This window comes from Podarcis melisellensis, assembly GCF_964234715.1.
Source record: "Podarcis melisellensis genome assembly, chromosome: 10".
Lineage (NCBI taxonomy): Eukaryota > Metazoa > Chordata > Lepidosauria > Squamata > Lacertidae > Podarcis > Podarcis melisellensis.
Window position 1 is genome coordinate 24,067,225 of NC_138542.1, and position 13,985 is coordinate 24,081,209.

General features: G+C 38.7%; 1 protein-coding gene across 1 annotated transcript in view; it reads right to left on the reverse strand.

Moving 5' to 3' along the window:
* Positions 1-13,985, reverse strand: part of FOXP2 (forkhead box P2) — a 352,653-nt gene that overhangs the window by 327,229 nt on the left and 11,439 nt on the right. The gene's annotated exons all lie outside the window — the stretch shown is intronic.

Here is a 13,985-nt window from a genome sequence, read left to right on the forward strand (position 1 = left end):
CAAATTACTACATTTCTGCATCAATTGACAGGCAGCCTAAACATATTTCACAATTATTTTGGCTTAATGCATTCAGTCTCCAATATTACTCTACTGCAAACAAGAGTCTACAGAAGTATACTACGCTGTTTTATTTTCTGAAACGTATCGGTGAATACATAAACCAAAACATTTGTTTTCTAAAACTGATGACTTTCCCCCAGATTATAGTACATTTGTAAACATCAAGATGATTCGATGGTTTTGCACTCTCTTGTTATGTATGAACATCACTTGTATGAAAAAGCTTCCTGCACACATTGTATCATGGGCATAAACAACTTGAGAAAAGTAATGATGAAGGATTGCCATAAATAAGCAGTATTGCAATCAAGTCATGAACTAATGCTAATTAGTGCATTATTTGGTGGGGTTGGGAGCTCTGTTCACTTTAAAAATTAAAAAAACAACCCAGAGCTAAGATGGGAGAAAGTCAAAGACAAGAGTAAATGAACAGCAGACAAGAGAAGAGACCTTAAAAGAATTAATAGAAAGCTTGGGTAAACAATATCTATTGGAAAATAGAATTCTATCTTTTCAAGTCATATGGAGAAATCTGAGGAAACGAATTAGTTAAGCTGGCAAAGCTTAAGTGCAACAGACCTGAACATGTATAAATATAAATGGACAAGAAATCTCTCCAGACGTATTTTTTTTTATTTCAAATTGTATCCCATCCTCATTTCAACCTATTTCAAAGGAGATTAAAATATAATGTCGTGAATCAAATTAATTATCCTTATTGTTTAAATTCTAGCCACCAGGTGCCTGCTCAAAATGACTATAGTGTAAACAGCAGCTCTGGAATTATTTACAAGAGGTTCTGGATTTGACAACTCCCCCAAGAGCAAGAGTCCTTATAACTGTTGAGCTGTAGGAACTCTTCAAAGAGGATATATCTTCCTCATTCTAAAAGAAACAGAAATCCAAAATGCTGCGGCACAGGGAACCCAAGATGTTTAAGGATTTAGAATTTTAGTATAAGGTCACTTCATTCAGAGCTACCTACAGCCTGTGAGGAATCACCTGGGTACAGAACATTACCACAGACAAGTCTTGAGGTTACAAATGCAAAAACTGCATTTACCACTTTCAGATTCAAAAAGTGAGCCTGGGGGAAAATCGCCTTCCATATTGCCATCATTTGATGACCTTACTGTAGTCACAGATCCAGGAGAAAACAAAGGTTGGACATATCTATTGCCCGGGAAGGCAGCCACTATGAATGGGAGACAGGACACTCTTAGTTCAGTATTATGGTGATTCATCTACAACCTGCTATCCTGCACCTACTCAATTCTGAACTGAAATCAGAAGAGAAGGAAAAACAAAACTGTGTGACACAGATTCAATGAGTGAGAGGGCACAAGTGATCAACTAGTTTGATTCCTTTGTTAACAAAAGATACCCTATTCACAGCTGGCCATGTCACTGTACTCCAAAAATCAGGTTAATCTTAACTTGGGTTAGTGGAAACAAGCCATCTTTAATCTATAAAATCCATGAACCTGGCTTGTTTTCACTAACCATGGTTAAATTAACCATAGTTCTGGGATTGCATGAAACCCAAGTATGACTGGGTTCATTTTCACTAAACCGTGTTTTAGCATTATGACTGAATAGTCAATACACCTTATAAGACATGGGTTGGGGGGGAAATAGATCAGAATTTACTAGTAGATTTCAGAGTGATTAGCAAAGGTTCTAAGTTCCAGTTATTTAACAACAACAAAAACACTTTCCCCCATATAATTAATTTGCTGAAATGAGGAAAGCTAAGCAGGAGTGGTGGACCTGTATGGGAAAGGATTGTGAGCTCAACTGAGTTCTAGCACTGAAAACAAATGCCTAGGTTTACAATGTTTTCAGAGTATCCTGTTCTGTGTATGTTGTTTGCACCTGACTTTGTTTGGTAGATCTTCAGATTCCAGTGAAAAACAAGCCTGCAGTTTGCTCGCCTATTATAAACAATAAAACACTCAAAAACTAGTAAAAAAAGAAAAGAAAAGAAAAGCAGAGTATTTATAAAACAAGCAAACAGGACCACTGATATTACTTTAAAGCTCAGGGATAGCCTGGCACTTACATGACAGTGGTGCTACTGGGCAGCTTCCTTGGGGAAGTAATTCTAAAGACTGGGTGCCACTACAGAAAAGGCCCTTATCATTTATTTTCAAAATTTGTTATTTAAAGCAATATCCAAAACAAAAAAGCCTCACCATTAATGCATTGTGTCTCATAAATCAAACTCTAAACTGCAAAATGAATAGACTTTTGCACTGATGTGGATAATTAAACCGCAAAAGCTTCACAGACTTAAGAAACAAAATGCAGTCTTTTATCAAAAGCAGTCATTCTATCTCAGCCTGACAGTTAACAGCATATGATCTAGTAAACAAATACTTTCACACAGTACAAAAGTGCCATTAAAGGCCAAAACTGTCAACACAAATTCCATTCTTACAAGAGGGGGGAAAATATAAACTGTTGATCACCTCTGGTTGCCTTAACTAGCATGGAGGTTGTCATGGAAACATTTCTGCGAAGTTCACAGTGATGAAACACAAACACTTCCAGTTTAATTGCTATTAGGTTTAGCATACCACAGTTTATTTATACTCAAAGCGCATTATGATAAAATGCAGTAGAGAGTAGAAGCCCCTGATGATCTACCATAACAAATCCAAGGATGAGATTTCAAAAGGAACAAACAAGGAAAAATAAAAATACAAGAAAATTCAAAAACTTTTATAACACAACTGTCTCTTAAGCTACTTAGTCTTTTTGCCAGCATGTAGTTTTTTGAACAAAAACAAAGTCCTTAAAGTAAGAAAATATATTGATAATATTCATTAACTGGACATATACATGAGTCCAATTAAATGACTATGCCCTATCTAAATTATGCCTAACTTTAATTCAGTGAATTTTGTGTAGTCTCTTTTTAGCATCATTGTGACACCATTAAGCAGGACTCAAAGTATGGAAGTTAACTGCTAAACTAGATCCAGTTTTTTTGTATTAATATAGTAAAATTTCCATCCTGCCCTAGTTGTCTTAAGTGTAAAAACACCAGGGACAACTTCATCACCACATCAATCTATACATGACTTGCCAGCACTTGAGAGGCAAATGGTGACTGCAGTCGAACCTCTTGTGTAGTAGTAGTACCACAACTGTAGAACGCTCAAGAAAGAGGTCTGCCTAGTTTACTGTCGTTTAGGCACCAGATGATATCTTTTTATTATCCCAATGATTATCTGGTCACATAGGTGTTTTGCTTTTGCATGTGTTCCATAGAATTGAAGAGCTGGAAGGGACCAAGAAGGTCATCTTGTCCAAATCCCTACAATGCAGAAATCCTTTGCCCAACATGAGGCTCAAACCCATGATCCTGAGACTAATTTGCTTTTTTATTTTATTATTAGTATTTTAAATTGTTGTTTCAATATTATGTTGGGAGCCACTCTTTAAGAATATTATATGGAAGAGAAAAATATTAAATATCCATTTTTTAAAGGGGGAGGGAAGGTAATTTTGCTGGATGAAACCTGAAGTTTCATCTAGTCCAGATTTGTCTTGATTTACATATACCAATAATCCAAGCACTATTTGCAGAATCTGGATGTCATTGCAAACCAGAAAGCGAGAGAAGAACAAGTGACAAGGAAAAGGAAGGGTCAAACCATGGTTTGTCATTGCGTATGAACTGAACTACTTCATATCAAAAAGTAGTGAGCATGATCTTGCTGGTAGTCACAAGATGAAGACAAAAGATTAACTCACTTGTCCCTGCAGTCTGGTTTCTGTTTCTGAAAATGGATTCCATGCAGGAGTAAACAATAAAGGGCCCTAAAGCTCCCGCCCCAAGAGTATTGGACAGGCTGACAGATATTGGGAGTCCAACAATATATTGAGGGTGCCATATTGGCTGCTCTTGATCTAGAGTTATCATGGCTAAGAGATGTAAATATACCTTCCCTATCCCCTTTTAAACCACATATTATGATAGCAAAGTTGCAGTGCAATCCTATACATGTCTACTCAAAAGTAAGGCACACAAAGTTCACTGGAATTGACTCAAGAAAGCAGAGTCAATTATGGATTATGAGAAGTACTTTCTTCCATCTGTTCTCACCTGACTCTACTAGAGAAGGGCAGAAGTGGGGACTTGCGCCACAGATTAAATGGGTGTGAGAACATTATTGTATGTCCCACTTGCAAGAGATCCCGAGTGTTAGTTGCTGGTCCACTATGGGCTCCATTCCCAACATTACTTAAACAAAAACAGAAACATTCATATTATTCTAACCATCAAACAATGATAAGTGTATTTTCACTAGGCTCACTGTTTTGTTTTGGTTTTTTATTTTTTTTAAAAAAAGCATCACAAGGACAGAAATAAACCTGACAATACAAATACACTTACAAAAACTAATTGCAAAGCTGTTAATCCATCTCACTGGCAAAACAGATGCAAACAAGCTGTTGCACTATCAAGTTTACATTGATGAATACCAGGCAGAGGGAGGGAGGGAGAGTGAGTGTGTGTGTGTGTGTGTGTGTGTGTAAGAATGACAATAGAATATAGAAAGCATAAATTTATTAAGCCTTCCTTCTATTCCCTTAGTCTGGAAAATGTTTTGAAAAAGCATTAAGAAAGAGAAGAAATGCACTGTTAAGTAAACATTTCAGACCTCAGCCTTCTTTATACGCCTTTGAACCTTTTCTTTCATGTGCAATACTTGATAGCCCACAGAGAATAACTGCTGAAAGCCCGAAAGATCGGTAAAACAGAATTTCTGACTCAGGAAATAAAAATCAGCTGAAAGTGATTCCCACATGGCGATTGAGATCAATGGGAAGCAAGACCAAAATTTGCAATATCTATACTGTACAGTATAACATGGTGGTTGTCTTTTATTGCTGGTAGCAAAATTCCCAATGGCTACGGATGGAAGTAGACACAAAGAATATAAATGAAGCAATGGTGAATTATATAAAAGTATATCTCAGTGCATATGAGAACACTATAATTTTGATTTTGTGGGATTAAAACACATGTCTAGCAGGTAATTACAACTGCCTTATTTTTCTCTCTCTTCAAATCAGCTAAACACAAAACTCCAACATGCATTTTATGATCACAGAAATAAAGTAGATGAATGTGCTTACATGAAAACTACAGTCATTACAAGTTCTGATGAAACATTGTATATGACTGAATTATTTTCTAAAAAGCATACAGTACTTTAGTATTCCAAAGGAAAGCTTTGGGTAACCATAAAATTAGTAGTGTTGTGGGAGAGGATGCATCTCCAGGACAATTTCTAAGATCAGGTTGGGGGGGGGGGAGAGGGAATAATTCACTTATTTTTCTTGCTTTGGATGAGGTCATAACAATGCTTTCAGATTTTACTACAGTGGTAGCTCGGGTTACAGACGCTTCAGGTTACAGACTCCGCTAACCCAGAAATAGTACCTCGGGTTAAGAACTTTGCTTCAGGATGAGAACAGAAATTGTGCTCCAGCGGTGTGACTGCAGTGGGAGGCCCCATTAGCTAAAATGGTACCTCAGGTTAAGAACAATTTCAGGTTAAGAACGGACCTCCAGAACAAATTAAGTTCTTAACCCGAGGTAGCACTGTATTGCTTGTTACAGTTTAGCATAGTGGATTCAGAGAGTTGAGGAAAATCATGTGGAGACTAGATACTTCTTCCCTTTTTTGTGAGATTCCGACATTATACTAGCAATTTAAGCAACATACCTTCTTTACGATATTTTCTGCCTAAAAGGTTGCATTTCCAGTGAAGATCACTTGTTAAAGGTCAGTGTGTTTTGCAAGTTGAACCTACGAAAACTTCATAGCTGATCTGTGGTGTGAATCCCCATCTCCTCAGCTCAAGTCCAACATGAAACCCACTACACCACCTTTACTGTCTGACCACTATTCAAGGGCACTGATCCCAGTAAACTGGGTATTATACTATGTACTTCTGCTCTTGAGGGGAGGGGAGGTCTGTTTGCAATATATATATACCACACACATATCTGCACAGCTGGAGGAGATGCTATGGAGCTGCCATTATGAGCTGCACTTCAAAATTTACCACTACACCAGTATACAGTGGTACTTCTGGTTAAGAACTTAATTCGTTCCAGAGGTCCGTTCTTAACCTGAAACTGTTCTTAACCTGAGGTACCACTTTAGCTAATGGGGCCTCCCGTTGCCACTGCACCGCCACTGAGCGATTTCTGTTTTCATCCTGAAGCAAAGTTCTTAACCTGAGGTACCATTTCTGGGTTAGCGGAGTCTGTAACCTGAAGCATCTGTAACCTGAGGTACCACTGTATAAAAATCAATCAAAGAAATATCTTTACAGAACTTCACAAAATATTTCTAATGAGCGAGCGGTAACGAGGCAATCTTGAATAATTAACCTAAAGACGTTCATTTCTGCAAATAGTAATCTCCTTGTAAAGAATGTCAAGCCATGGCCATGCCTAACATAAATGTACCAGGAACACCTGCCATGACAATCTTGTAGTCCACTGCAAAATGCATGCAGATCAATTCAGCAGCAGCAGTGTAAAACTAACTAAATATATCCATCTACAACAGGATTGTCCTTTGCTACAGAAACCTCAGCATGATACTGCATTTATAGGTTGTTGTTTTTTTTAAAAAAAAAAGCTAAAGGACCCCTGGACAGTTAAGTCCAGTCAAAGGTGATTGATTATGGGATTGTGGCGCTCATCACACTTTCAGGAAGAGGGAGCTGGCGTTTGTCAACGTACAGCTTTCCGGGTCATGTGGCCAGCATGACTAAATTGCTTCTGGTACAACAGAACACCATGACAGAAGTCAGAGCGCATGGAAATGCCGTTTACTTTCCCACCGCAGTAGTACCTATTTATCTACTTGCACTGGTGTGCTTTCAAACTGCTAGGTTGGGAGAAACTGGGACAGAACAACAGGAGCTCACCCTGTCACGGAGATTTGAACTGCCGACCTTCTGATCAGCAAGCCCAAGAGGCTCAGTGGTTTAGACCACAGTGCCACCCGTGTTATAGACAATCTATTGCCAATACCTTAAGATGTTACAGTGCTTACCCAATACAATTTTTATTTTTATTTTTGCAGAGGAGGGCAAGAGGATGCCTCTCCCACCTCACAATTCGGCACACAGAAGGCATCCAGACTGACAGGTGGATTTTGCTTCAGCACTGGCAACCAGATGCCATCCTCACTGCATCCAAAGGCAGCAAGCTAGCTCGCTCATGGGGCACAAAGTAAGCTGCTCAGCATATACAACTCTGCCTTCCAACGCCTACTACTGCTACTCACTCACTGCTATGTGTTTCATCTGCTTGCTGCACCCTCAAATAAATGTTAACACAGCAGCATTGGCACACATAAGATCATGTTAGCGGACAAATGGGAATGTGTGTCTAGGGCTGGCTGCCCCTAAACTTGCTCACTCATGCATCCTTTGCAACAGCATAGTCTGAGACACACTGGAAGAAGGCAACTAGGGCAGCTCACATCAACAAGAATGTGAGTATATTCATTTCCAGTCCAACCAGGTCGCCACCAATGGGGAAGTATCCTGTACTTAGGAGTACATCTGATATGTCACCTCCTACATTTCCCTGTTCCATTTGGCAAATCCAATATTTTTCACAAATCCACATATACTGTGCTTTAATCCAGTATCTCACTTTTTCTGACCACAGTAAATGCCCTGGAAGATTATCTAAATCTGGCTTTGGTTTCAAAAGGATGTACAGACGTAATCTGAAGCAACATAAACCATGAAGTCCCTTCCAATTATATGAGTCTCCTCCTTTTCCAGAACAGTAAGTCCAAGAAGAAAAGCCCGCTATGTTTGTTTGTTTCTTTTAAACCTAGCCATCTTAACACGACGTTTGCAGTTTTTAAAACCAAGGTCTGTTGGTTACCTTACACATGATTCCCTCTTCAGCACCTGAAGAACTGAACTATCTTTTTTGGTGGTTGAACTGTTCTAACAACTCCCCTCCCTTCAATCGGGTAAACATTTTAAGGACTCGCCTGTTCACCTTTCCATGCTGCTGTTCTAATTTCTATGGCTAGGCTAAAATATAAAACCAGAGGAGAGGGCTGTGCTCTCTGCCTCCACATCTGGAGGAAGCAATGCTTCCAAATAACAATTATCAGAAACAAATTTGAGCGTGATCAAATTCTGTTTGCAGTTTCCCACAGGCATTTGACCAGCCACTGTGAGTACAGGATGCTGGACTAGATGGGCCATTGGCCTGATCCAGCAGGCTCTTCCTATGTTCAAAGTCATGGAATCAAGTAGATGACATGTCTGTTTCTCACAGACTTCAGCACAGTTCAACCTGGCCAGAATAGCATGGGGGGAACTTGGGTAATCTGGTTTACGGCTGAACTTTGCAATTCACTAAGGTATCACCAAAATAGCCTGAAAACGGTACTTTCAATTAATAGTCCTATTCTGCAATCACAAAAGGAGCATGTTCCATTTACAGTACCAGTTGATGACAAATTAAAGGTGGGAAAGACTCGCTGACATGTTTATCCCAGGGTTGCCAGCTCGTGTAATTTTAGGAGTTTGTTAATTCTCAGATCAACAGACTGTCAATTCAGTCTTGAAGCTCTCCTGTTTTGCCTTATAAAGACGGTTTCTAGTGCCGGTATTTACAAAGAAAGTTCAAAAATGTGACTGCTTAATGCCATAAAAGCACACAAACCAGGATCAAGACTTCGCTTAAACTCACTTATTGAAACTTATCTTTTTATTTTGGGGATCTTCGATGTCTGCACAACTGGCGACTTTCTGTGGCTGAGGAGCCTTGCTTTCTTGGGAAAAGAGTTCATGACCAAGTATACTGTTACCTAGAGACTTGCTTCAAAACCTAGACCCATAAAAGTGGTCCCTGAAATGGGAGATTACATCTTTTGAGCAAAAGTTAAAGCACCCAAAATGAGTTCCCATAAACATTAAAGTTAACAATGAAAAGTACAGGTGTTTATTGTTCAATAAATATTAGAGGCATTTTTAAATATTTTTGTGATGGTGATCGCCTTGTTTAAGAGGCTGTATGTCCTCCTAATATAGATGAGCTCTCAGCAATTTACAAAAACAAAAGTAAACATGAACAGCTGAGCCTTAGTTATCAAATTTAACATACAAATATAGTTGAAATGTTTGAGCAAGGAATAAACAGACATAAAAAGAGTAAACAAATTTGGGCCTATGCATGCAGCCCCTTCCCGCATCTCTTCTGAGCATGTGAAACTATGGTTTAAAAATTGGCTTCCAAACTCTGTCTTTTTAAAAAGCTCACTGTTCACACCAAACAGCAAGCTATCATTTACTGCAGTTCCTGGTTTCTTTGCCCACAGTAGCACAAGGGTTGAGTGCAGTTACATGAAGCTCATGCATAACCTTGTTTATTAAGACAGGATTTGATCATCCAAATGCAGCAAGTACAACCTAAGCCCCAGTCAAAAGAACAGCCCCCATACATGAACTCCATACTGATCAACTAATGCAATACAGACACATAAAACTCAAGCAGAAACGCAGCTCCAAAACATACATACCCAGGCAAGCGATCGAAAACCTACAAAGTGGAAGAACAGAAAAGGGTTCTCAATACTGGGGATAAATTACTTATTTACAACTAAAAATGTGCCAATATTAACATATGCACACACATTTTGCAAAAAGGCAAAAACAAATCCATTAAAAGCAAAACATTTTTTCTTCTTCTTTAACCAAAGTAATAGTAGTCTGAACTTCAGAGGTTTATTCTGCAGGTAACGGCATTCATATAATAGATTTTGTTTATTATAGAGTAAGGTATACAGTAATGGAAATCCATGCATACAATTAATGCAGGTGCATATTAACATCACATGCCAACCTGGACCGCACTGAACTTCAGGGATGCATGCCCGGACAATGAGTATGTAAGGAGGCCCTGGGCTGCCCAGATAACAAGACCCCCCTCTCGGCCTCACTGATGTGGTCTAAAGGAAAGTAGAGCAATAGAGCTTGGCTGCAGGAGTTGCCAGAAGGCAGTGTACAAACCACCTTCTCGACTGTTGGACCCACTATTGGTCTCGTCTGCTCAATTCACTGTAGCGTGTCTTCACATGAAGACCAAGTCTCTAAATCAATGAGGGTTTGAGACCTGGTTTAGATACCTGGTGAGGCCACTGCGAATGCTGACAGCTTCTAGGAGCCACAGGCGAGAGCTGAGTGCAGGGTGGGGACCAAATGTGTAGAAACTAGAGGATGGGTCAAAGCAAGTGTGCTTCAAAATGCAATGAGAAAGAGAGAAAATGGGTGTTCTAAGTGATCATTGAGCCTCAAATGCAAATTTTCAACTCAGGGGGAAGGGAGGGAAATAGCGCCTTAATATTAAAGAGCCACTTCATGCACAATGGATAAAAAGAAAGGGCACAAAATCCCCCTTTAAATGAAAAGTTTTTGCAGTGCCACACTAACTTCAGTATTTTTCCCTTCAAAAGTGACTCCTTATGCACTCTCGTTAAGCTGCATATTCCAGCTGGGATGCCGATATTATCATCTGATTCCTAGTTAAAAAGAATGCCAAAATATCTTTAAATAAACTTTACAGGGGTTTTATAAGTTATATATATTTAAAACCTATTTAGATTTGTTTTATGTCCTTTTCTGGGCAACATCACTAGAAAGCTTTCAGAAGTTGGGTTACAACTTTATTCACCAAACTAACCTTTTGCAATACAAGGCATTAGTCACCTAAAACATAAGCAAACAACAAATGTTTCTTTGCTAATTTATATCTCAATAAACCTTGATTTCTCTTTGCTGAACAGATATGTTTTCAAGACTTTATTGCTCTTTCTGTAAATTATAACCATTTTGTGAACTATTGACCATACATATTACATGGTGTACTTAGACAGTTATTGTGCACTAAGAACAATTTACTGGCATCATCACAACCTTAAAAGTAATTTAAATTCATTCAGACTGATAACAAGCAAGTCTGAATGAATTTTCTGGGTGAAAGCATTTCATGATCGTTTCCAAAACTAACATCATATTCCTGCACTCTTTGTGCTCATACACTATGCTAATTGGTTTTCAATTGAAAAATTATCCTTACAATATGCCCAGCAATACTCCACATCTTCTGTGCTACGCTAACTGTACAGTACACAAGACCATCAGTATGTTTCCCCCAACACTATTCCCTCATTAAGTTTAGATATGTTCTTACAAAAATATTACAAGAATGTCAATATTGAAGGGGAGGGGGAAGCATAACTATTTATCAACAATCTTGGCAGACTCTTCATACCTGACTGCATTAGGTCTTTTGCACTTTAAATTTTAGGTCATGAAAATACTGTAAGTACTGTAATGTAACCACAGCCTTATCTGTGCTTTCACATACAACACTGTGTGCCATCATAAATATTTTAATTCCTATTTTTAACTCCAGAAAACTTTATGTTTGTGTTTTCTATGAACTCTTATTTTCCCATTACTTTGAGAAAAACTTTCTTTTTTAAAAAAAAACTTATATTTGGGGATGCAATGAGTGGAGGAACAACACATAATGGATGCCATCAAGAAGCTTTCAAAAAGGTACTAATGAATCCAAGTTGCCCCTTCTTTTTAGAGCCATCCATTACTTCAGACTAATCACATTACCATATTACAGTAACTGCAAGAAGTAGAATACCCACTCTATATTTGCTCATTCTGAACAAGAAAGAGCTGCAACTCAGCAGCTGGGCATCTGCTTTGAAGTCAGAAGGCCCCAGGTGCAATCCTTGGCATGTAGGGTTAGGAGAGACCATTGTCTAAAACCCTAAATAGCTGCTACCAGTCAGTGTAGACAATACTAAGCTAAGTAGACAAATGATCTGGCTCAGTATAAGGTAGCTATGAACTGGTAACTCCTTTGTGGAAGAGCTGCATAGTCACCAAGAGCAAAGTCTTTTACATATACAGTGGTACCTCGGGTTAAGTACTTAATTCATTCCAGAGGTCCGTTCTTAACCTAAAACTGTTCTTAACCTGAAGCACCACTTAAGCTAATGGGGCCTCCTGCTGCTCCCACACCACCGGAGCACGATTTCTGTTCTCATCCTGAAGCAAAGTTTCTGGGTTAGCAGAGTCTGTAACCTGAAGCGTATGTAACCCGAGGTACCACTGTAACTCAGTGGCAAGATACAAAAATCCAAACATTTTTCTTAAGTCCAAACTTAATGCACATTTTGATGCAACAATTGATTGTATTTCTTTTCCATATTTGCATCTATTAGCATCTCTCGAAACAGAAACTCTCCAACTAGCATTTTCAAGTATCACACCTGTGTGCTTTTCTTATATTTATACCCCACCTTTCCTCCATCATGGAACCCAAGGTAGAGTACACATGATGTTCAGGCAATCTCCCATCCAGGCAAAAACCAGGCCCTAGATCTGCTTAGCTTCAAGCAAGGTGGTGACTCTATGTGCCTTAATACCATATCCTGGGGCCATATGCTTGTAACAAAATTGTTCACCAATTTCCAACAGTTCTATTCCTCTCTGGCTCATTCAACCCTAAAAGCATGTTATCAGCTGCTTCTTCCATTTCCTAACATGTATTTAAATATACAATAAATCAGTCGTTACTAATAAGCCTAATTGTGCTGATGAAATGAAATCTGTTCAGGATGATCATTTCTTGTGTATAGGAGCAAAAGAGGTCAAATAATGCTTGTCTAAACAGGTTACCACTACTGTATTTTGCCCAGAAAATACTGCCCACATTGCTGTTCATTAGGTTGGGTACATATGAGAAATATCACAAACTGTCAACATAATGTCTGTCCACCCATAGACCCAGAATAATGTCCAATAGAATCCCCTAGGGAATATTTTTATTAGGCAACTCAAATTGAATTACTAAGATAAAAATAAAAACAATATTTTGGAAAGGTTTTCCTCCACAACTTCCCTTCCAGCCCACGGAGCAAACCGTTATTATTAGGTAAAAATAAAAGCCAATTTCTCTTACCACACATATAGACTTTTTAAAAATATCATTTGTCACTTCCATACTATTCAATTATTTTATACCTTTCTCAGCTTCTTATCCAATCCCAGGCTTTGTTTGGCCACTTTCCACAAAAGTCTTATCCTTTCAAATTTCCAGCTGATTCTAGCAACCTGCTCATCTAAGATTTCCTTCAATTATTTGTGTTGAAACTGAAATGTTTCTAATTTAGTTATGAAACAAATGTTATTACAAATGCTTGCTTTTCCAAGTCTTGGGACTAAAGCCATAAGAACACAATGTTACTTCTAAACTTTTAACACAGACAGTGCCAAGAAAGAAGAGTGTCTAGAGAGGAGAAGATATATTCCATACCTTTATAGCGAGAAGGCAAAAATCAGTATATTTTTTAACTCCCCAATGTCAAAATGTCAACAGTCTTCAAAGAGGTATGCTGCACTAGCACTGTATCAACATCAAGCTTTTGATTTAACTTGACCATCTGGAACAGGCATGCCCAAGTGGTAGATTGTGATCTACCGGTAGATCACTGGACGTCTGTGGTAGATCTCTGGTAGACCATTGGCTCCCCCCAACGAAACTCAACAAGTCTGGCTCCCCTAAAAAAAGCTAAACAACTTTGACCTGAACCCCTAAAAAGGGGATAGATCACTGCCTGTTTTTAACTCTGTGACTAGATCGCAGTCTCTTGGGAGTTGGCTACCCCTGATCTAGAACATGACATGATGTCACTATGTTGAATAGAATGCAGTCAGCCAATAAAGCACACAAGACAGAATAACAGAATCATAGAACTGAAGCACTGGAAGAGACCCTGAGAATCATCTAGTCCAAACCCCTGCAATACAGGAATATGCAGCTGTCCCAT